General features: G+C 43.1%; 1 protein-coding gene across 8 annotated transcripts in view; it reads left to right on the top strand.

Moving 5' to 3' along the window:
• The window catches only part of GALNT13 (polypeptide N-acetylgalactosaminyltransferase 13), a 369,936-nt gene that overhangs the window by 20,501 nt on the left and 326,309 nt on the right, over nt 1–23,126 (top strand). For 4 of the 8 annotated variants that reach the window (XM_039494892.1, XM_039494886.1, XM_039494894.1 and 1 more), the window contains exons 2-4: nt 11,829–11,937; nt 12,049–12,089; nt 12,263–12,324. The exons of 1 other annotated variant lie outside the window; for it this stretch is intronic. The gene's annotated coding sequence lies outside the window, so the exon portion shown is untranslated. Of the gene's footprint in view, nt 1–11,828; nt 11,938–12,048; nt 12,090–12,262; nt 12,325–21,030; nt 21,204–23,126 lie in introns of those variants that run through there. 3 more of the 8 variants (XM_039494889.1, XM_039494888.1, XM_039494887.1) reach the window with 3 other exon arrangements.

Below are 23,126 nucleotides of genomic sequence, written 5' to 3'. Positions count from 1 at the left end.
ACATAAATACATGACAATGATTTTGGTATGTATTTGTGTGGATTTACTTGTTTTTTCCTAAAGTTAACTCAGTATTTTAGGAAAAATTGTGAGAGCAGCCCCCAGCAAGAGATGGTGGCTGCACTCTGAGGTCACCAAAAAGTTTGAGAACCTCTGCTGTAGTGGGTCATGGATCATGAGATCCAATCCAAGGAGGGTGATCCCCAAAGGCTCTCACAGAGGGTAATTGACAGACCAAGCAGACAGGGCTGGCTCCAAGTTTTTTGCCACCCCAAGCAAAAAAATTTTCCTCTGCCCCATTCCAACCCCTTTGCCAAATCCCCGGCCCTGCCTCCTCCCCTGGGCGTGCCACATTTCCCCTCCTACCTCTGCCTCCCAGGCTTGCCTGGGAGGGAGGAGGGAGAAGTAGAGCAGCGGCGCTCTCGGGGGAGGAGGAGGTGAACTGGGGGGGAGTGGTTCCTCTGACCCCCCCCAGGGTTACTTCCTGTGTCCCTCCCTGCACCCCCCACCACCACAGCTCACCTCCACTCCGCCTGCTCCCCTGAGCATGCTGCCGCCGCTCCACTTCTCCCCACTCCCTCCCAGGCTTGGCACAAAACAGCTGATAGGCGTGGTAAGCCTGGGAGGGAGGGGGAAGAAGGGAGCTGCGGCACACTCGGGGGAGCAGGCGGCAGTGAAGCAGAGGTGAGCTCGGGGGGAGCGGTTCCTCTGCGTGCCCCCCCAGGGTTACTTCCTGTGGCCCTCCCCGCACCCCCCCACCGCTGCAGCTCACCTCTGCTCAGGGCTAACTCTTTGCGCCCCAAGCGCAAAAAAAAAAGGGGGGGGAGCCAGAGTGCCGCCTCTTGGAAAGTGCCACCCCAAGCACATGCTTGGAGCGCTGGTGCATAGAGCAGGTCCTGACGCAGGAGAATGAGGTGCAGGTGTGGTTAAAAGGTAACAGTGAGTATATCTTCACATAGCAGAGGCAACAGCAAAAACTGCATAATGCATTCCATTCTAAAGCCTATTTTCAGTTGCACATAACTTTCTGAAACTTGCAGCTATCAGACTGAAGTTTTCCATGCTTGGTTTCTGTTCAAAGGTGACTGATTGTAAAGGTGATCAAAATTTGTATACGTGTTCTTGAAAATGAGGGGGGCGGGGAATAAATGCTTCCCCTTTATAAAAAAGCTGTTGCATTTTTTTAAAAGAACTTTGCTGATCTCAAGGCTGGTTGAAAATTTAAAAGTGGCAAGGAAGTAGTCATCCCTGGGTTATGTGAATTTGAATTTTTCCTGAGGAAAATTGGTTTAGGGTTGATTATGAACCTTTGAAATCACATACTGAGCACGTGTAACACTTACTGCTGAATATGTAGGATGGCATTTGTCTAGGGCTTGTCTACACTGGCAATTAACAGCACTGCAACTTTCTCACTTGGGTGTGAAACCCACCCTCCCACCCCCTGAGCGCAGCAAGTTGCTGTGCTGTTAAGGTTCCTCCCCCACTCTGAACTTCAGGGTACAGATGTGGGGACCTGCATGGACACTTCTAAGCTTAATTACTAGCTTAGATCTGGTAACACTGCCACCATCCAGAAATTTCAGTGTCTGGATCACTTTCTGTCCCCCCAAAACCTTCCCCTCCCTGGGCAGCCTTGAGAGGCTTTTTTACCAAGTTCCTGGTGAACACTGATCTAACCCCTTGGATCTTAACACAAGGAGAATTTAACCATCCCCCCTCCCATCCCCCACCAATTCCTGGTGAGTCCAGATTAATCAGGTTCTTAAAAAGAAAGCTTTTAATTAAAGAAAGAAAGGTAAAAATTATTTCTGTAAAATCAGAATGGAAAATACTTTACAGGGTAATCAGATTCCTATAGCCCAGAGAAACCCCCTCTAGCCTTAGGTTCAAAGTTACAGCAAACAGAGGTAAAATCCTCTCAGCAAAAAAGGAACATTTACAAGTTGAGAAAACAAAATTAAGACTAACACACCTTGCCTGGCTATTACTTACAAGTTTGAAACATGAGAGACTGATTCAGAAAGATTTGGAGAGCCCGGATTGATGTCTGGTCCCTCTTAGTCCCAAGAGCGAACAACCCCCAAAACAAAGAGCACAAACAAAGACTTCCCCCTGCCAAGATTTGAAAGTATCTTGTCCCCTTATTGGTCCTCTGGTCAGGTGTCAGCCAGGTTTACTGAGCTTCTTAACCCTTTACAGGTAAAAGAGGTATTAACCCTTAACTATCTGTTTGACAGCTGTAAAGCACCAGTGTAAACAGTGCCCCAGCACTGGGAGCTATGCCCCTCATTGAGGTGGTTTTTTAGAGTGCTGAGCTGTGCCACGACCAACAAGGCATGTTAAAATGCTGCTGTGTGCTCTTGTAAATCCCACTCATAGATCGTGAAGCTAAGGAACAGATCTGCTATGTGTGATGACACAGTGAAGATATGCAGGGGATGAAGCGATGACCTCACACAAGGACTGAGTGAAGCAGACTCCTGTATCTTTCAAGTTACCCAGGATCTGGGGCAAGGGCTTCTCAAGAGGGGTGCGGAAGGAATGTTACTGCCTATTGTGTAGAAAGCCCAAACAGGAGCCACATTGTGACTAGCAGAGCCATAACTAGGAAGATCAAAAACACCTTCCCCAGCTGAGCAATTATTAAGGTTTCCAGGAGAGTCCCCTTGTTGTGGGCTTTCCTAAAACATATGGGCATGGTCTGGTGCTGTCCAGCCAAATTGTTCCAGATTATGGAATTTATAGGTGCTATTTTCAAGCCAGAATAACTGCTCAATCCTAGAGAGCAGCTCCAACTAACCCTGTCAAATTGCATACAGAAAATGTAGATCAGGGGAAATGTTAAGGTGCCAGTTAAAGAACTGAAACCTCAAAAGTGAAAGTTATTGGTATACACAGTTTTAACTCTCCCCTATATGTATGCATTACTGTGGAGTTTAACTGCACAACCCCAAAATATTCTCAATATACAGTACATTTTTTTTCCTGCAACTTTTATAATTATGTACTATTTTGTATCTTGTAACTGCCTGTGCGGCCTAGGGCAACTCACTTGATGTCTGTCTCAACTCCCTGTCTGTAAAATGGGGATAATGGATAGGAACAGTTGTCAGGACAAGTACCTTAAACTGTGAGTGCTCAGATACTATGATAATGGATATACAAGTACCAAAGAGACAAGCAATTTTACTGATACGAAATTCACACTATCTTATATCAGATACTACTATGAGGATTGAGTGGTCTTTCAAATGTGTAACTTCAGTGGGAGCAGTGTTAGATCAATGCTGAGTGATTTTGAAAATCACACCCTGAGTATAACAATATAGAGCAATAATGAACATTTGCTGGAACATAGTGACTACATAACTGGATAACACATTCCCTCATTCTGTGAATTGCATCCAGGGAAGGCATGTTGCTTGTTGAAAAGAAAACGTATAGTAAATGAAGTCAGTTCTGAAATACATTAGCATAAAGGGGCAGAGCTAACCTTTATTGTGCTATTTCCTGACATGAGAGAACTTAATTTTGCAATTTTAAGGTGTGCCTACACTACAAACTTTTGGTGATGCAAGTTACATTGGTATAAAGCTGTCACAGTCAGTATATCACTGTGCATGTGCATACTTGGCTCCTTGTGTCATGGGTGCACATTCAGCAGGAGTGCTTGTTTCGATGTATAGTGAGGTGCATCATGGGTAGTTATCCCAGTGTGCAACTCACCACCATCCAGCATACTGTCTTTTAGGATGCTTTGGCAAGGTATGATGGGACAGAAATTAGTAGCCCAGGGGTGACTGGGACTGCAGGGTCAAGTTCCCATCATGCAGTTTTCTCCATCCTATACCATCTCATCCCATAATTTTCACAATTTTCATAATTTTCGCTGTCTAAAATCTTTGACAGAAGTACAGAACCCACATAGTGCTACATTATCATCATGTGCCTTGCAAGAACAGGACGCATGATCTTCCAGTATTTGCAGAGCTGCAAGAATTGCTGCACAGAACATGACAATTTCCTGAAGGGCAGATTGCTGTAGGACATAGATCGAACCAATTCAAGGTTGTTGGTGGCCTTCGTGAAGCAGCTGCAAAGGATGGAGTACCACATCTGAGCCAGAGAAATACCTACTGACTGGTGGGATCACATTGTAATGCAAACTTGGGATGATGAGCAGTGGCTGCAGAACTTCTGGAGGTGCAAGTACCTGTAGTGCTTGCCTTCAAGATATGGTACACTGAGCACACTATTTGCATCCTGTGGGCTTGGAATAGAGAGGAACCCCAAAAATTACACTCTGAGCCATCCTTTGGCCACATTTAAATAGAACCATAAGACGTCAATTACTGTTCTGTTCTGTATGTGACAGGAAAGACATTGTAGTGTGATTGCCGTTCCTCTGCCACTCTTTGAAACATCAAATGTCACCTTGACTGCAGCTCTGAAATCTATGTGGGGGAAAAAAGTGCTTTCAACATCTCAATTGCTTGAGTCTCTTCTCGCATGCTGCTTTGTAGCTTTCTGTAATAGCTGTCTCAAGTGCACAGTTACGAAGAATATTTGTAGAATGAAAAAGAAAAGAGCTGTCACCATCCCTAGAAATCTGTGTACTTTCTGTTTGTTGTATGGCTCTGACACTTCAGTAATTGCTTCAACCTTAGTGCAGTCAGGCTTTGTGCCTTTCCTATATGAAACATTTCCTAGATTTCGTTTTTCAGATGTTTCAGCCCTTCTCCCTTGTCGTATTCAGTGCTTTTAGTTTGTCAATATGTTCAAGTCATTTGTAAACTATATGAGAATGTCATTGATGTGACGTGGCTGTCATTCCTTGCTTTCCTCATCAAGGCCTGAATTGGCCCCTTACAATCTATTCTGAGATATGTGCTACCCCAGGAACAGAGCAGAGACTGAACTGGGATTGTCACAATTTGGTCCCTGCTCCCCTTTGCTTTGGAGGGGAGTGAGGTGTAGGAGATATTTATCTTCCTAGTGCAGCCAAGACCTGGACAGGAGTGGGGGTAGTGGCTTCTTAGGAGGCTGCTCTTCATTTACAGCCATGCCTTCCCCCGCTTCACGCGACCCTCCCGCCCTCATGATGTGCAGGTAGCCCAAGCAGCAGTGTAAGGGGGCGGCTCATGCTCCCTTACATACTAGTGTGGGTGCATAAGGCTGGCTCACAACTGAGCCCTAAATTTTTTATATGAATTATTTTTTGGTGTTCTGAAAAAGTCAACATAAATACAATACAAGGTATTGTGAAATACTCTGTACACCATACCACTAGTATTTTGTGGTAACACATTGCAATAACTGTGCTGCAAACCCTAGTGCTGCATATCCACCCAGGAAATACTGACCTTGATCCCAGTTCCACTGAAGACAATGGAAAATCTCCCACTGTCTTCAATGAACATAGGATTATATGTATATTCTATGGTGCCATTCACAAGCATCACAACATTCAAGCCAAATTAAATATACTGAATGTTTGTAACTCTGCAGGAAGTGGAGTGGAGATGGTCTTCAAACTAGATAACCAATGAAAATTGAGTCTGCCAGTTAGGCTTCCTACAGGGCAGAATTCCACCAGAGAGGAGTTACATGTGCAAAACTTCTACACCGTATTTTGTGTGTGGAAATGAAAGGGTTGGTAATTGAGGAAACTATCCTGTTAAGATTTTCTGGTAAGTTGTCTGACAAATGATGTTGGTTAAATGGAAGTTTAGAAGCAGTATTTTAAAGCGGTCGTGTCTTTACATAATAGTAATATGAAGAACCCAGCTGGGCCCGTCTGAGTTCAAATAACAGTGTGTACTAACTACACATGACGTGCAAGGCCTATCTACCTACATACTACAGCTCTGTCTGGTTTCTAATACAGAGAATACAGTGAACACCACTAAGACTTACAGCTATTTAAAGGGATACCACCCAATTCCTATACACTACCAAGGTTGAACTGCAAACCTATTAAAGCATATACAGAAGCCTCTACCAGGGTCTTCTCAGGACGTCAGAGGAACTATTCTCATTTGATAGCTTCTGAGTCATTTGTGCCTTGTAAACCTACCGTATTCTGTGTAAACTGTCTATTCTTCAACCTATCTTTTGAATCTGGCTAGTGATTTTCTTAATTATGACCAAACTCTCTACACTTAATAGCTCTGCCTGTTGCAATCAGAAATAGACAGTTGGCTTTTTCTGGAAATTCTATACAAAAGGTGGCACATTGAGTGCAGCCCAATGAAATATTTACTGTCAACCAGGGTTCTACGCACCCTGTCTTGTCTGGGGGGCTTAATTTTTTTAAGAGCTAGGATGTAGAGCTCCTCTAAGCATTGTCCAGCCATGCTGAATTATCTTCTCCTGCCTCTGTCCATTGTGTTTTGTACTAGAATGGTTAGCTATAGATTCAGGGGGAGTTAAGAAATACTACCCAATTTTTTTTTGTACAAAGGTATTGTTACTCCTGCAAGAGACATAGATTCCTTGCCTATCAACATCAAAAAAGAGCAGCACTCCCTTTTAATCCTTTTCCATGTCTCCTTCTCTTCTTGACCCCTTTAATTTTAATTTTCAGTTTTCCTATCTAGGTCAGGTAATTTGGGATTTCCTGATTTTTCTACTGCTATTTCCTGATGCCTGATTATCTTTTCAGAAGACAGCTCTCTCTCTCTCTGTGTCGTTGGCTGGTGTTTCAGGAAGGTCAGATTTTTCCTCACTTTTTCTGTCTTCACTTTCTTCCAATACTGATTCCTCTCCACTGTAGTTTTATTTTCTCTCTCTCACTCCTGTTTTCTCCTCTTCCCATTTGTGTCTCACCTTTATATTGAACATTTTCTCACTTTGCTAATTCCATGCACTCTTTCCTCACCCCATTCTTTCTATCACTACTCTCCCCGCCCCTTTTTTCTTTTGTCTCATTGATGGGTGTTTGTAAAAGTTTTGCAAATATTTTAATGAAACCAGAAACTAACCATTTAACTATCCGTTAACATTTATTTAGGAATTACTCAGAACTGACTTTTATGGCTTTCAACTTCTCAAGCACTTAGTCATCCATGACACATAGTGCACAGATTAGATTTAGCAAAGTTTGATCATAGGATTAAACAGGAGAAGTTTAGCGAAATCCATTTTAATACATGGTCAAGACTGACAATTTAAACACACATGTCATAGAGGCAAAAGCAGAAGAAAAGCTATTATTGTGCCTAAAACATAAGCTTGGAAGTTAGGAGTTCAATTCCTTGTGCTGCCAAGGATTTCCTGTGGGATCTCGAGCAAGACACTCAACCTCTCTACCGCAGTTTCCTCATTTGCCAAATATGGATAATAGGGAAATACTATCTCACAAGGGCAGTGTGAAGCTTAATATATTAATGTTTTAAAGCACTTAGAGAAGTGCAAAATAGTATTTGTTATCTAATGTGATGTGAAACTATAAATCAAGGTACTTGATCCTCTGCTGGTGGTAATTGCTGTTGTTTCACTGAAGTCAATGGAGCTATGCTGATTTACACAAGCTGGAGACCTGACCCAAGGTGACCACGCCAACCTTAATTTTGTTCTCTTCTTACTTGTATCCCATGAACCTCAAAATTCTTCTTGTTGCCCCACTAATCATAAGTATGCCCCTTTACCTCCACCTGCCTCTATGGACTAAAGATTGCCTTCTCTATGAGCCACAATGATATAGAGTAGGACAGAGATTTTGATATCCATCCACTCTCCACACTGGGAATGGAGACCACCTTATACCACAAATCTCAGCTAGCTTCCAGAGTTAAGGTTGCTGTGAAGAAAATGGGACAATATACAGAGTAAGGGTGCCATAAGCATCTGCCAAATGGATCCTCCTAGCAAAATTGATCAGAGGGTTGCAAACTATTTTGGGAAGATCAGGGGCGGCTCTAGGCACCAGCGCATCCTGGGGAGGGCGTCATTTGGCTCGGTGGAGCTGCATGCCTGCGGCAGGTCCACCGGAGCCCGGGACGAGCGGACCTGCCGCAGGCATGACTGCGGCGGGTCCCGTCTTCCGCCGCTCGGTTGAGCTCCGCAGGCGCAGGTCCGCTCCTCCCGGGCTCCGGTGGACCTGCCGCAGGCATGCCGGCGGGAGCTCCACCGGAGCCAAATGCCGCCCTCCCCAGGATGCCGGAGCCGCGGGAAGAGGGGACCCGCCGCAGTCATGCCTACTTTGTAGAGCCGCCCCTGAGGAAGATATCATAGCATTCTAATCTATGTCAAATGGACAAGAGAGCACAGTGATGGGCACTCTATACATACTTGTAAAAATAAATATTAGAGCTGATAAAATCTTGTAACAATTGAAAATGCTTCCATTTTAAAAATCCCTTTTGTTGATTGATTTTCAACAAAATACTAACTTTTAATATCTGACCAGCTCTACTAAAGATCAGATTGGATGCTTTGAGAATGTCTTGGTTCTTTTCCCCCCGTTGTTTCAATTCTTGCCTTGATTGTGCGTTACATTTTTTTGCCACATTAATTTCCTTTGAGTGTTTTGGTTGTAAATGTGCACAGATAAATATATCTAAATAACCATTTAAGGCCCTATTCCCATACTCAGGTCTAGACAGGGGAGCCCTTTCACCTGCTTGGAGCCACCTGAGTTCAATGGAGATCTGTGCAGGTGCAATGGTCCACACACAATGGTGTGATTACTTGGTTAGGTCTTAAGACTGCAACCACCACTCTGGTTTTCTCCTTTAGCAATTTCCATAATGGTAGCAGTGGAGAGACTGCTGAAATTATGGTGATAATGAGCAATTCCAGTATGTCTGTACTTAATATTTTGAAATGGTCCCAAAATAAAAGTTCTCTTCTGGTCTGACAGAAAATAGAAGCAAGAGTTATTTAAGGGAATGTCTCTCTCCCCTCCCACCCCCGAAATACTACTTTTTGTGGTGGTAAAAAATTACTGAAATTAAAGAAACTTTCAAAATTCTTGTGACTGTAGCCATAGTACTTTATCACTATGGTTAAAAAATGAATATCATCAACTGTAGAACAGTAGAGGATAAGAATAAAAATTAAGAGATATGAAGCAATTTACTGCTTGTATTAGATCAAACTCAAGAACTTGAAGTTTGAACAAGTGGAATGAACTGATAAGTTAAAGTAATGATTTTTTTAATCATATGTTTACTTACTGCAACTCGTAACCTATACTGCCTCATCTCTGCAATATTCCCTGGCCTAGAATATGTGACATCCTATGATTTAGTACTTAGACTGTCAACACTTTCATTCATCTGTAATAAAAAGTTAACTACTAACTACTCTAATTGCCTTCCCATCCATGCAATTCAATTTCCACAGTTGAGACTCTGAGCCTTAACTAGTCTGTGCCACATACAAACAGCATTTAAATTATTAAATTTGTCTCTTTATTATTCCACTACACTTCTCCTGAGAATTTTTATAGAGTCCCCAAATGCTTATATCTGTCTCTTCATTTAAATCTAATAATACACCAATCAACTGTCTCTACAAGTAGTTCTATACAAAATAAAAACAAATCAGCTAAGTGCTAGTTTTCTAGGCATTGCAGTTTTCATAAATACTCGGATTGCAATGGTGCAAGTGTCACTATTTTTCTTAAATGTAAATTTAACATCAATAGCTAGGGGCTTTCTTGCAGCATACTGCAACGTAAGATTGACAGCTTTTCTGTCTTTGTCAGACTCTGTAGTCACTGAATAAATCAAGAACTATTTACATTTTGTTCTCTGTTCAGCTTCATTTCCATGTAGTTAAACATGTGAGGGGAATGTAATAGATTCATTTTTTCAAGAAAATTCTCTATTTTGACTTCACGAATGATTCAGCAAGACACTATCAGAGTCACAAACATCTTTGCTGAACCACTCTGATGTCACGTTACCAAAATACATTGCCATAATGTAGTCTGCACCCATTCACTGCCATAATAGTTCACTTTTGCAGTATGACACATAGCCCATATCTTAATCTAAATTATGCCTGCTGATCAAATTATCTGCTGATATTGTTCTATACATAAATTCCCTCAGTTTATAGGGCCACCTACAATAAAGTTTTCTAAACCTTACACATAATCTCCTATCTTAATCAAATTTAACTTTCTGGAGATATACAATACAGATATTGTGTAGCTGTGGCCTCAGCATTCATTCTGGCTTGACAGTTTTCCCATCTGACATGTCATAAAACTTAATTTCCCCCAATCCTCGGCTTCACCTCCCTCCCCCCAAGAACAGTGGCCCAGGATATTCTCTTAATCTCAGATGTTCTGTTTACATGTTGGAACCTGAGTAGCTGGAAAAAGTGGCTGGGGTGGGTAAAGGAACAACTCCATCCCCTCTGTAACTATAACAGAAAGGGAACAGAGTAATTTGTACCAGGGCAATGGTAAGTGGGTGGTTATGAATAGTCTTGTGAATATGCATTTATCTGGCATTCTGTTGGCTCAAATTCAACCCTGGAGTGTTGCACCCACAGAATTCAAGCAGAATTTGGTATCCTGGGTATGGTTGGGGTATAAGTTAAAGTAGGGGGCACATATTGGGTCAAAAAATTTTTTTAAAGCAGAACTCTCCATTAGAATCAATAGGGCATTGTACTTAAAAATCAATAGCACAATATGGCACAAGAAGTTCGGTCTACTTTACACCTTCCTGTTAGTTGCTTTTCCTGACCCCATCAGTGAAAAAGTTATATTTGCTTTGCAGACCAGAGAATGCCAAATTAGTGAAAGCTACATTAATTTGCCACTCAAACTATTGCTGAATTCTACACAGTGCCTGCAATGCTGGTGCACCTGCTTGCATCTGGCTGCATTTAGCTCCATGTGCCCTATTTTAAAATCTTCATAAGCCTTTATGAAAGAATACAAAGCTAAAAAATTCTGCTGTTCTGATATGCTAACTTTTTATTTCTAGCATATACCCATTTACCTGAGATACTTAAACAAATAAGTTCCTAAACATGCAGCCAATAAGTCCATCAGGTGTACATCAACCAGTCTGGGAAGTATCAACCTTTTCTGAAAGTAGAAAGGTAAACCTTCTATTTACACATTAAGCATCCTCAACATCCCTTTTGTAAATTCCTTCCTTTACACTGTTCACACCATCAACAATCTAACACTCCCCCACCCCACAATTTAAATATGGTTTAGCAAGCTTGATACCGATACTTTTGCAAGCTACATTTTTATTGTTAAATGAAGTCCTTCAAAAGCTGAACAGTCTCCTTTATCTTTAGGTGAAGACAACAAATTCTCTTGTTCGACTAGTGGAAAGATTATCTTTACTGAGTTTTGGGTACACTGGAATTTACATTGAGTTAATTTGCATATCAAAGAAGGCTTCCACTCTCAAAAGTTTCATCGTGACTGGAGATGAGCATAGCTAACTGTTAAACAAAGGAATAGATCCTTAGTGGCATCATTGTTTGAAATATGATCTAGGATTTGGAAAATGGGTAATGCTGCCAGGTATTTTTTGACTTACCATGACTTAAAGTGTTCAGTTATTTTAAACTAGTCTTGAAGAGAAGGGGCCTAAACCCAAAAACATGGCCTGAATTTGCTGCTTGACCCTAATTTAGAGTGGGTTTCAAGTTTCATACAAACCTTTTGCATGGTCTTTTTGCCTCTTAACTTTCATTGGATGTTCCTTTGCTCTTGATTTTAAAAAAGGGTAAACAGGAGCTGTCACCTGCCAAACATTATACCATTTGATATTTATATGCCTCTGTCATGTCCGTTTTTACTTTCTACCTCTCTAAACTAAATAGTGCTAATCTTTTTTCAGTAGCTTCAGAGAGTCCAGTTTATCCATTCCTCTAGCTATTTATGCTGCTTGTCCCTGGACCACTTCTACTGCATCTTGTATGAGATCCGAAGACCCCAAAGGAGGCAAGGTGCGGCTATATCATTGGAAATTTTAACTTCAGTATTTTCTGTCTCACTTTTTATACATCTTTAACATTCTCTTTTGCTTTTTTCCCCCACTACTACTGGGCACTGAACAGATGTTTTCAGTGAGCTGTCCACAGTGAGCTGAGTGGTTTAGGTAAGACCTCATCAATGTGAACAAGTAGTTCAGATTATTCTTTCCAACATGCATTGCATTTGTCAAAACTGAATTTAATCTGCCATCCTGCTGCTAAATTGTTTTGTTATATCCCTATTTTCTGTGAGTCTCTCTGGTCTTTACTAACCTCAATAATTTTGTATCATCTGCAGATTTAGCCTCTTCTCTGTTCACCTTTTTCTCTTGGACACTGATCCTTGTACAAGACCATAAGGTATTCCAAGGTTAAATTCTTTTTATGTTGAAAATTTATCATTTGTTCCTACACTTTTTCTCTCTGAGAAAATTCTGTAATAGATTAGAAATTGTGTCTATTTTGTTTCTTGAATAGCATCTTGCACAGGATTTTGTCAAAGGCTTTTTCAAAATCCAAGTTATATCAACCTGTTCTTGTTCATCCACTATTTTGCTGACTTGTTAAGAAAAGTTCTAGTAGATTGTCGAGTTTCACAATAGGCCAAAAATCAAGCTAATCCCATTTCAAAACAAGGCCAAAACAAGACAATCCCTAAAAAACCCCAACACTTTATGTGACTAGATCCCCCCAGTGTGCAGACTGGGACTGTGGTGAGCCCGCTGTGCACCCCTGACTCTCTCCCCCGCTTGCCCCTGCTTGCCAGAAGCTGATTTAAAAAAAAAAAAAGAAAGCAGCAACAACAAGCTACAAGCCAAACAAGCAACAAGCCTAAAACTAGCCAGCAAGCAACTCACAGGCCAATTAAGCCAAAAACAAGCCCAATTTCTGTGGTTATTTCTGCAGGTTTGGCATGTCTGACTGCAATAGGTATACTGCCTAAGTTAGAAGTGTTCCGTGCATTTTTGTATCTTGGTTTAACTTCCCTTAATCTTGCTCTAATAAGGTACACCTCTACCTCGATAGAATGCTGTCCTCAGGAGCCAAAAAAATCTTACCGCATTATAGGTGAAACTGTTATATCAAACTTGCTTTGATCCACCAGAGTGCGTAGCCCCCCTAACTGCTTTACCGCGTTATATCCGAATTCGTGTTATATCAGGTTGCGTTATATCGGGGTAGAGGTGTACCAGGAATACATAAGCTTAAATAATTTCCTATAATAACATCCAAATCAGTTCTGTATGACAGCACAGTAGCTTTGCCTTAGCTATCACAGATCAGAGACAGGCAAACACCAACATTTATGTGGTACCATGGCAAAACAATACTTTGGGATCATCTGCTAAAATGTACTGCCTCAGCAGTATGGTTGTCTTTTTAACAGCAATTCAAACACTCTTGTTTGAACTGCGGAGTGATCTACTTACCTTAAAACTTTTCCCGTATTACAAGCCAAAGGGCCTATCCACATTTTTTGTACTATATTAACTGTTCGTTTAGAAACAGATATAATCAAATAGTACAACCCCCACCCCCGCTATGCACTATAAAAAGGTGCTTATATCAATGTAGCTTATTTCCCCAAATCTGAATGCTTCCTGCACTGTCAGACGTTGCACTTTTCTACCAGTATTACTGTGTCACACTAGGATGTTGTACCATTATAACTGTTTCTAAACAGGAGTTAAAGTGGTACAAAAACTGTGTAGACTAGGCCTTAGACTCCGTTCACGCTTTAAAGGGCACCTCCCAGAGCCAGCAGAGGCTGCTTTGCCTCTGGGAATTCACCCTGACAGGAGAATGGATGGGCATGTCCCACCCTGAGCTAGTGCCGCCAAATTTTGGGGCTCTGCTCCATTGTATAGGGGATGTTGTGGGGACTTTGTGCCACCCCACATTTTCTACCACTGTGGACCCTGAACCCACAGACCTATCCCAGAGCTAAATCTAGCCCCTTATCTTTGTTAGTCCAAATATTTTTCTCTTTCTTTGGGCACCATCCTTGTAAATATTTTCCTCTCTCTCATCTGCAGTCCTTGGACTCCCACTACAGCCAATTAATTTTGACCATGTTCTTTTTGGTTGATCAGTTCTGATTTCAGAAACTGTTGCTTGGTATCTGCATCTCAAAATCTAATTTTCTACTGCAAAATTGTAACATCGTTCATTCATTTTTAATGCTCATGGGCAATTTGTCGTATTTTGAGGAGACAGTATATGCTTTTATCTCAGTAAAAACAGAATAACTTAATTTGATCTCATTACTATTTGTTTACTGAGATAAAAATGTTGGTAGCCAAACAGCCCTCGACAGGCTCTGTATATGCTAAAGCATATTTGAGCACCGTGTCTCACATAGTTTTGCAATTCTTTTCATTATATGCAATCTATACTGAAAGACTTTTCCTCCAGAGACATTTTGTGTTGGGAAAAATCACTGAATTCATGGTAAGACCTTGTGAAGAATAGTTCCACAAACAAAATTTCAGCCCTTATTTAATTTTTGTGATTAGTATTTTATGCAAATTCCTATTAAATTTTTTTTATTGGCCATGAGGAGAGTGCTTTTAAAATTCTTCTCCCTGACACTTAATTTTTGCTTTTTTGAAAGGAAGCTCTAATAATGTATGTGGCCTGTGATGTCCTTATGTCATATCTCCTGTAAGTGGTTGTCTTGAAATATATTTATCTCAAATGGAAATTACTCCTGGTGCTGAGAATTCCATTTGTGATGGTATCTTGAATTAACTGATTTTTAAAGATTTTATTTGATCTCACTCACTAAGTTTGATCATTTGCTAAATTATAATGCCTCATCAGTACTGTACATCCAAGCTTTTCTGTCTTCATCGTTTTATTTTCCACTTGTATTTTTTCTTTTTTAATCTGTTTATTTTGTCAAAAGTTTGTGTTTCTCCTAATCATTATCATCTTGTCATTTTATCCATCCATTTTATGTCTGTAAGGTTTGGACAAAAATAAAGCTTCACCCAATCCTGATCTTAAAAATCCCACCTACTGATTAACATTCAAGTCTTCAGATGCATGGTTTCCAAATTGTTTTTAATATACTTTTTTAGGATGCTTTGCCCATAACCTGTGGAATTTCCTGGCATCATTCCTTTGTTCTTCATACTGGGTTGAGGGCTATCACAGTAGCTGGTATATGTGTTGGACTGGGTTTGCGTTGCCCCAGGAGCTCACAGCCCCACCGCCCAGAGCACTGCGCCAGCGGCGGAGCGAGCGAGCTGAGGCTGCGGTGGAGGGAGGACAGCAGGGGAGGGGCTGGGGGTGAGCCTCCCAGGCCAGGAGCTCAGGAGCCGGGCAGGATGGTCCTGCGGGCTGCATGTGGCCCATAGGCTGCAGTTTGCCCAACCCTGTTTTAAGAGGTTCAGTGGGTGATGCATGTTTATGGCCACTGGAAAGGAAAGTTGGTGCCAGAAAAGCAGAGGGTAAGAAAAAAGAGATCTTGGATGGATGATATGGTATCCTGGGATGATCAAAAGGACTATTAATCCACAAAGATATTAGCAGAGGATTGTACAGAATGGACTACCGTGGTTGTAAATCTTCAACAATGGAGATACCACATAAAAAGAAGAGGTGTTGGAAAGGATATAATCTTTGGTTGGATATTTTCTGTGTTAGGAGTTTTTGGTGTTCATTTCTATAATTTATGCTAAAGGTCCTAAAATCCAGGATAGTGTTATTAAAAAAAAATTCTTTATAATGTTTCAGATTATAAATAAATACATACATCAGCAGTGGAGGGACAGGGAAAGGACAGGGAGACAATCCACATCCAAAGATGAAGAGTCGGGTCTATCCAGTTCATTGTTAAAGGGTGTGACGGTCCCCACCCCTAGGGTCAGGGCCACATGGCCCATTGGTCACAGTCTATAAAGCAGCCCTTCAGTGCAGGGCAGCATAGTCTAGTGGCCAGAGTCTATAGAGCTGCCCTTTGATGTGGGCAGCAGGGCCTAGCAGACCGAGTCTATAGCATTGGGGTGCCCTTTATGGGGTGTGGCAGCCCCAGGACCACCTGACTCCACCGGACCCCAACCCAGGGCCCTAACAGCGGCATAACGGCTTGCCACTGATGCAGCAGGGAGGTCCTACCGAAACACACTGAGTTTCCCCAGGGGGGAGGTACCACTCCATCACCCTCCCTGGGTCACTTCCTACCAGAGACAGTGTTGGGGTTTCCCATGAGATGTTGGGTCCTCTGTGTTTGGCGGGGCTGGTCGTCTCCAGGGTTTCCTCCAGTCGCCAGGGTGCAGGCAGGCCATGGATGGTTTTGATTCCCGGTGCAGTCAGGGGCTGTGGCTGGCCCTCCACAGGAGCTTCCCAGGCAGGTCCTTCCCCTGCAGCCTCCAGCCCAGAATGAGCTGGTCTCTCTCCCTTTATAGTACTAGAGCACTTGGCGCATGCCCAGTCTTGCCAGGGAGGCAGGACTTCCGTTGTCAATAACATGGGCTTAACCCTGTCTGGGCTAGTGCAGGGTAAGCAGACCCCATCACAAAGGGGGACAGGGAAAGGTAACATGTCCTCCCTGCCCCAAGACATCGAAGACTGCAACAACTCCATAATGAAGCTGTCATCCACAAAGACTACAGGAAACCTTATTCTTCCAAGGAAGCAGAATGGGTAGCAAAGCATCCCATACCCACCCCACACATGCCACTTTCAGAGGAAGTGTCTGAGTGAACTTCATCACGGACACACCTCTCTTGCCCTTAGAGATGCATATAGTAACCCACATTGTCATTGTGTGTGGGAGACAGAGGGACAAGATCCATGGACAGCCTGTCACTGTCAGGGCATGAGGCAGATTTCATTTGCATGAACTCCCCAGCCTAATGTAGGACTCTGAAGGTCCAGATCAGTAGGTGGCTGGTGTACTGCTCAGTGCCCCCTGCCATGTCAGCATGATCCTTCTAAGGATCAGTGAGCCCAGCATGAAGTATCTCTATACAGGAGTAATGACTGTCCTTCAGAATTTGACTGCAGTGTAGATGAGATCAGCAAACGGTTTCACATAAGTGACTGAATGCAGTTGTCCAACAATAATGACACTTGGTCACTACTCATGTAGCCAAATTCACACTGGGAAAACAGAAGTTAAAAAGTTCCATATCCTATGACAAGTCCCCTGGATCAGCCAGGAAGTGATTGGCTATTCTATAGTAAAATGAGAACTACTACTTCACCTTCTCTCCTGTCTGAGTGGGTAGATATGTCACCTGGGAAAATCATAAGTAAATCTTTCCCTCCACCCTCCCCTAACTGACTTTTCTTAGCTTAATTGGTCTAAGTATTTTATGTCCTTTGTGTTTTTAAGAGCTACTTTAAGTGAAAATCACTCCTACTCTAAAATTAATGACAAGTCACAGGTAATGAAAAACTACACTTTAGACACTCCAATAAAGTCAAAAACAACTTCATTGAGAAGAGTATTGAAGTAATAAACTTGTAATGTCAGCAAGATGTGATGATAATTTTCTTTATTGGAGAAAACTCATGTACTCCTTTTTAACAACTGTATGTGCCAGTTATACACGTGAAAATGCATTGTGTATTTACAGAATTCTAGCATCTAGTTTTTGGTTTTACTCTTAGTAATATTTATTTTACACTATAGGTAAACAGAAGTTTTGTATAGGATTTCAATGGGGTTTTTCTTGGTAGTGAAGAAATAGTCAAAGATAGTTTCTCTAGTTAAAATGTACAGTAACAATTATTTTCCCCAACCCCCTGAGGAAAGTCAGATATACTTTCTCTGTGGGAGATCCCTACATGGCTATTAAGCTATGAAGTCAAGGCTATCAATTTGAATGCAGGAGATTTTTTCTTTTAAAAGTGAGATTTTACTGAAAATGTATCATTGAATCACATTGAAATTTTCTTAATCACAAGAGAGATTTCATATGTTTAAGTGCGATGATACAAGAAGAGATTTAAAAAGTCAGATTGTATAGAATAAACTATATTTTTCCATCAATTCATTAATTAATCACAGTTTACTAACATGATTAACTCAATAATCACAATCACAGTGTTAAACAATAGAATACCAATTGGAATTTATTATATATTTTGAATGTTTTTCTACATTTTCAAATATATCTATTTCAATTACAGAGAATACAAAGTGTACAGTGCTCACTTTATATTTATTACAAATATTTGCACTGGAAAATGATAAAATAAATAGTATTTTTCAGTTCCTCATACAAGCAAATCTCTTTATCATGAAAGTGCAACTTACAAATGTAGTTTTTTGTTACATAACTGCACTCAAAAACAAAACAATATAAAACTTTAGAACCTACAAGTCCACTCAGTCCTACTTCTTGTTCAGCCAATTGCTAATAGAAATAAGTTTGTTTACATTTACAGGAGATAGTCACCTAAACGTGAGAACAGGCATTTGCATGACACTGTTGTAGCTTGTGTCGCAAGATATTTACATGCCAGATGTGCTAAAGATTCATATGCCTCTTCATGCTTTTGCCATTGTTCCAGAGGATGTGCTTCCAGGATTGTATGTCTCCTGCTCTGTTTTACCTGCATTCTGCCATATATTTCATGTTATAGCAGTCTTGAATAAGGACCCAGTACATGTTCGTTTTAAGAACATTTTCATTGCAAATTTGACAAAATGCAAAGAAGATCAGATGTGAAATTTCTAAAGATGGTTATAGAACTGGACCCAAGATATAAGAATCTGAAGTGCCTTCCAAAATCAGAGAGGGATGAGGTATGCAGCACGCTTTCAGAAGTCATAAAAGCACAACACTCTGATGCGGAAACTACAGAACCCAAACCACCTAAAAAGAAAATCAACCTTCTGCTGGTGGCTCCTGACTCAGATGATGAAAATGAACATGTGTTGGTCCACACTGCTTTGGATTGTTATTGAGCAGAACCCATCATCAGCATGGACGCATGTCCTCTGGAATGGTGGTTGAAGCATCAAGGGCGATATGAATCTTTAGCACATCTTGCGATGCCAGCTACAACAATGCCGTGTGAATGCCTGTTCTCACTTTCAGGTGACATTGTAAACAAGAAGTAGGCATTATCTTCTGCAAATGTAAACAAACTTGTTTGTCTGAGTGATTTGCTGAACAAGGACTAACTGGACTTGTAGGCTCTAAAGTTTTAGTTTTGAATGCAGTAGGTTTTTTTTGTACATAATTCTACATTTGTAAGTTCAACTTTCGTGATAAAGAGATTGCTCTACTGTACTGGAAAGGGTGAATAGGAGTATTTTTCAATTTCTCTTGTTTTTTACATTGCAAATATTTGTAATAAAAAATAAATACAAACGGAGCACTGTACACTTTGTATTGTGTTGTAATTGAAATCAATATTTGAAAATGTAGAAAACATCCAAAAATATTTAAATAAGTGGTATTCTAACAGCACGATTATTTTTTTTAATTGCATAACAGCCCTAAAATTTTTGTGAATAGCCTTTTTTCATTACTTAACTAGATGTATAGAGGGTTAGTTTTTTTTCCTGTCATGCTGTTAAATTATTCATGAGTCATTTTATCACCACTCAATTGGTTTTCTGTTATCCTAGCTCTAAAATAGGCTAGACCAAGATACTTAAGAGAAAGGTGTGAATCCTACTCAATGGATATGGCAGTAACATGCTTCCATGTGGGTCTCCTTCCTACCACCAAGCAAGGGAAAGTCAATATCCTGTAGACTGTCCATTAGGGTTTTTTTTTTTTTAAGTCTTAACTTGACTGACTGCAAATGAGTACCTATTTATAAACCCTACCAAGGAATTTGTTTAAAAAATATATTGTTGCAGTGAATTCCACAAGTTAATTTATTTGTTTTACATGTTACCATATAATTTCATTGTGTGTCTCCTATTTCTATTTCACAGGATGGATAATAGGAGCACCCACCTGACCTTTGCTATATTATCATTTTAGATATGTTGGAAATGTCACCTTCTCTTCTTTTCTAGAAGCCAGACAGCCTTCTCTTTTAAGTGTCTTCCCTTTCATGTATCAGAGGGGTAGCCGTGTTAGTCTGCATCTTCTAACTTTCCTTGCCCTCCTCTGGCCCTTTTCTTTGTCATCTCTATCTGAGATGGAGGTAGTATTCAAGGCGAGGGCATGCCCTCAGCATATACAATGATATTAAAGTACTTACACAACAGTATTTCTCTGTATCTTACTGCAACCTAATCGCTTATATGCGTGTTTTGCCCCCTGTCCACACGGATCCCGAAGTCTTTTGCTTGAGCGGCTACAGGATTTAGAATCCAGCCTGATGTAAGAGTAGCCCAAGGCTGACTCCGGCTGGCACGCACCCCCTTTTCTCGCCGCGCGGTGTGTGCTCCCCCCCCCGCGTGTTAGCGGCTCCAAGACACGCGTGTTCGGGCGGCCACGCGCAGGGAGGGGAGTTTTCCTGAAGTTATGCGGGAGATTTGGCGGCGTCTCGCTGAGCAGTCGCAGCAACCCCCCCGGTAGCAGCTGGGCGAGGCTGTCAGACGCTGCCTCACAACACCCGCGTCGTGGAGGGAGGCGCCCCAAGCCACGGATACGCGCTGGCAGGCGCCCGGGCAGGCAGCGGCTCCCGCCGTTAGCCGGGGCGGGGAGGGACGCTCCCCCCTCAGCCCAGCGCGGGCTCGGGCAGCGCCCTGCTGGGCTACGGCAGCTGCGCAGGGCTTCAGCGAGCGCAGCAGCAGCCCGAAGTTTGTCCTGCTCTGCGGGAGGCTGCGCCCCCGACCAGCCCCACCCAGCCCGGAGCCGCGGCCACTCTGCGGCTCTGTCTGCCCACGTATCGCGGGACTTGGGCGCACGGCTCCCGCCAGCCCGCACAGCCCTCGGGGAGGAGGAGGCTAGTGACGTACAGACCCCAGCCCCGTGCGTGCAGCCCCCCCGGGACGGGGAGCTGGAGCCGTTCGCGGCGCCGACACGCGCGGGGGGGAGGGAACTGGTGACGTCAAGGTGCCAGCCCCGTGCGAGCCCCCGGCTGCTGCGATAGGCGGAGCGGATCGGGGGCGTGGCCGAGCCGCCGTCGCCGCCGCGGCTCAGCCAGAGGTGACAGTGCGCCAGGCGCGCTCCCATCACCTCTCCTGCCTCCCGCGTCCGCCTCCCGCACGGGGCGGCGAGATGGAGACGCCGCTGGTGGATGAGGAGAGGCCGGAGCGGGGCTCGGCCCCGGGGGGCGTGTGAAGCCCTCGCTCCCCGCCGAGCGGAGTCCCGGTGAGCCCTGGCGCCAGCGCGCGGTGCCCCGCTCAGCGGGCTGGGGAGGGCGGCGGGCGGTGAGTAGCGGGGCTGCCCCGGCGGCGCTGGGTGCTCCCAACTTTCTGCGGGGGCTGCCGTCCAGCCGGGCGCCCCTGGCTGCGGGAGGAAGGTGCCGGGGCCGTAGCTCCTGGCGGAGGCTGAGCTGATGCTACAGGGCGGTTTGCGGAGCCTCAAAGCCAAGCGGCGGCGGCCGCAACTTTCTGGTGGGTTTGTGCTGCCTGGCCGGGGGAGGAAGGCGGCGGCGCTGAGCGGCGGCGTCGGGTTGGCATCTGCATCTGCCCGGGTGCTTAGAGGCTGCCTGGAGGGGTGGAGCGGCGTCCCCCGGCGCCCGGAGGAGAATGGCAGAGGGCATCTTCTTTCCGAGGGGCACGGCGGGCTGCGCTGCCTGGCAGCGGGCGGAGAAAGTCTTCCCGCGAATGCTGCCTGACAAGCAAATGGGGCATCTTCCTTCCCAGCCACCCGCAGCCCAGGGTAGGGGATGGTGTGTGGGGCGGGGAGAGTTGCAGGCTAAGAAGGGGATTGAGGTGTGGGATTAGGCTTCTTTATCCTCAGGGACATTTATTACCGCTGCCTGGCAGAGAGCGGGGGGGGGCGTCTTCCTTGCTTAGCTCCTTGATGCACTAAGTATTGATGATGGGATTGGGTTTTACGTCTGTACGTGCTGCTGAAATCTGCTCCTTGGCAGTAGTAGTTTGTGGGCTATAGAGAAGGGTGGGTAGGTGGAAGAGGGGGCTCAGGAGAGACTTGTTTGCTTGTATCTTCACTGAGCTGCTGCTACTGTGGAGGAATTTCAGACTCCAGAGAGAACCTGTCCTGAGTTTTCTGATTATGATAATTATTGCAGTTATTTGCTGAACAAAACAAAATACATGGCAAAAAAGATGCAGAAACTCAGAAGTCGATTCTTGCCCTTGTATACCTACTTCCTGACACCTTTTATTTTTCTGTGTTCAACTTTTATTCTTTTAAATATTTAATGTAAAGACGTCTGCCTTTTTGCTGTTCACTGTGCAGCAGTTGTACAGTGTGGTCCTGAAACTAACAATTTGGGCAGATTTCCTGCTGTGCGGAAAGAGAAGGGTGAGAGTGCAATAGAAGTCAGAGTCAGGAAACAAAGTTGTATGTAAGATATAGAAATAATTGAAATCTAGGGCTGAGGGGAGGGATCTTGAGAGGTCATCTAGTCCATCGCCATGTACTGAGGCAGGAACAAGTACACCTAGACTGTCCCTGATAGGTGTTTGTCTAACATATTCTTAAAAATCTCCGATGATGGGGATTCCACAATGTCTCTTGAGAACCTACTCCAGTGCCTCACTATCCTTATAGTTAGAAGGCTTTTCCTAGTATGTAACCTTGCTGCAGATTAAGTCAATTATTTCTTGTCCTACCTTCAGTGAACATGTAGAACATTGATCACAGCCATCTTTATAACAGCTCTTATCAGGTCCTCCCTCAGTTATGTTTTCTCAAGACTAAACATGCCCAGATCTCTTACCCTTTCCTATTAGGTCAAGTTTTCTAAATCTTTCATAATTTTTGTGCTCTCCTCTGGATTCTCTCCATCTTGTCTACATCTTTGTTAAAGGGTGTAGCCCAAAACTGAACATAGAACTCCAGCTGAGGCCTCACCAATGCCAAGTAGAGCAGAATAGTTATTTCCCAGGGCTTACATATGACATTCCTGTTAATATACCCCAGAAAGATATTTACCTTTTTCACGACTGCATCATATTGTTGACTCATTCAATTTGTGATCTATTATAATCCCTGGGTCCTCTTCTGCAGTACTGTCTAGCCAGTTATTTCCCATTTTATAGTTGTGTCTTTGATTTTTTTCCTTACTAAGTGTAGCTTTGCGCTTGTGGTCATTGAATTTCC

This window comes from Mauremys reevesii, linkage group 11 (genome assembly GCF_016161935.1).
Source record: "Mauremys reevesii isolate NIE-2019 linkage group 11, ASM1616193v1, whole genome shotgun sequence".
In the NCBI taxonomy this organism is placed as follows: Eukaryota; Metazoa; Chordata; order Testudines; family Geoemydidae; genus Mauremys; species Mauremys reevesii.
Note: the sequence above shows the minus strand (reverse complement) of the source record. Positions and strands in the feature narration are given on the sequence as shown.